Here is a 1,971-nt window from a genome sequence, read left to right on the forward strand (position 1 = left end):
ATATTCATATATTTATATTTTATACTTTTTTTTTTTTAAGAAAAATGCTACTTGATATTGTTATATTACGATACACAGTATACATATTAAGTTACTGATAAATAATGTTTTTAGGTGTATAATGTACTAAAATATAATTAATTAATGATACACATAATAACACTACTATCTAATAGCTATTTAAAAAGCAAAAAATTATATTTTAAAATTTTTAAAAACAATCAGAATTTGTCTTATTTAATATCTATTTAGAGAGTGAAAGAAGAAGAGATTTGGTGATGGTCCAGTCATTGGCAAGGAAGATTTGATTTACCTACAAGGCTACAGTGATGGTCCGGTCACTGGGAAGGGAGGTGCGGCTACTAGCAGCAGCATAGGAGTGGACAATGGAAGCCTGGTCCCGATGGTGATTCGATCTAGGGGTGGTAATGAGTAGGGTAGAGTAGGGTTTGAACCCAACCCTAACTATATCCGCGGGTTGAGTTTTTAACCAACACTCAATCATATCCTACTCGCGGATTGAGAAAAATCCAACCCTAATCCTACCCGTACTCAATCTGCGGGTATCCAACCCTACCTGCGGTTGACAAAAAGAAATATTATAATGACACAAGTATCTTATAAATAACACAGGTATCTCATACACAACATAACCATCAAATAACACAAGTTATCTCATGAGCATTCAAATAACATAAGTATTCAAACAAGACAAATTATCCCACAAATAACACAAATATCTCATACACAACATAACCATCAAATATTAAATTACACATAAGTCTTTGTCTAAGTAAATAACATAAACATAAATAAAATTATTTGATTTCATGTCTCCATAAACATTCCATTTGTTACAACATCACTAGTCTATGACTTCAGATACAGCATTATCATCATCATCATTTACAGTTTGATAATAAAGTTTTTCACCTAAAAATCAAAGATAATAAATTTATTTATTAATCAATCTATATATAAATTTAACATTACCATAAACAAATAGAAAAATCAAATCATAAATAACTTCTTTGACGATATGCTACCCACAATCAGTTTTAATTATACATAAGAGCTTTCACAGAGAATTGGTGACAGAGAATTGTGTGATAACTTAATTATAAAATGTAAAATCATAAATTCGAACCAAATAATTTTTTATTAAATTGTAATTCAAATATAAATATTAATTTGTAAATCAAATGAATTTCTGGTAAGAATTAATTTGGAACACAACAATCCATTTTCAATCTAATTCATTTTAAATTGAATCAAATTTATTTTAAAATTATTTTATTCCAAACAAACCTAACAAAAGCAATATTATCTTAAATGGATTGGAAAATAGGGGTGTTCATGAAGATAATGGCTGGACTAAGAATTTGGTGGAAGTAGCTAAAGTTCAGATAATTGATTCTATTATTTGAGCTACATAATAACACTTGAGTCTCCATTACTAAATAATTCATCAAAAATATTTTTAGACTATTAACCCAATTAAAACTATATTTATCATCACTAAAAATATTATTATTATTTACTAAACTCAACAATAACATATACATATACAATACATTTAGTACATCAAATCATACATCATAATCATATCATATATTATTGTCACATATAAAGTGCCTTGCCGCCCTATTAGGATTTTTTAGTGCCATGTAGGGTTAGCATAATTTGTTTCGATTTTTGGTGAGTACTGTGACCGAGACTCTGATAACTGAATTCATCGTCTAACTGCTTTAGCAATTGATTTATTGATTTTGCGATCCAATTAATTTAAGAAAAATATAACCAACAATATTTTTAAATAATGTAAATTAATAGAGTTAAAAGAATAAATTAACTTTAAATTTAATTAATAGCATTAAATTAGAATGTAATGTATTTTGATGTGATTAGTGGTTGTTCATGTTGTTCAAAATAATTATTGTTTATCTAATATTTTCCTTGATTTAATTATGA

General features: G+C 27.1%; 1 protein-coding gene across 1 annotated transcript in view; it reads left to right on the top strand.

Annotated features, from left to right (window-relative positions):
- LOC107625223 overlaps window positions 1–1,971 on the top strand; it is a 17,325-nt gene that overhangs the window by 13,636 nt on the left and 1,718 nt on the right. The gene's annotated exons all lie outside the window — the stretch shown is intronic.

The sequence above is a fragment of the Arachis ipaensis genome, chromosome B02, assembly GCF_000816755.2.
Source record: "Arachis ipaensis cultivar K30076 chromosome B02, Araip1.1, whole genome shotgun sequence".
NCBI lineage: Eukaryota > Viridiplantae > Streptophyta > Magnoliopsida > Fabales > Fabaceae > Arachis > Arachis ipaensis.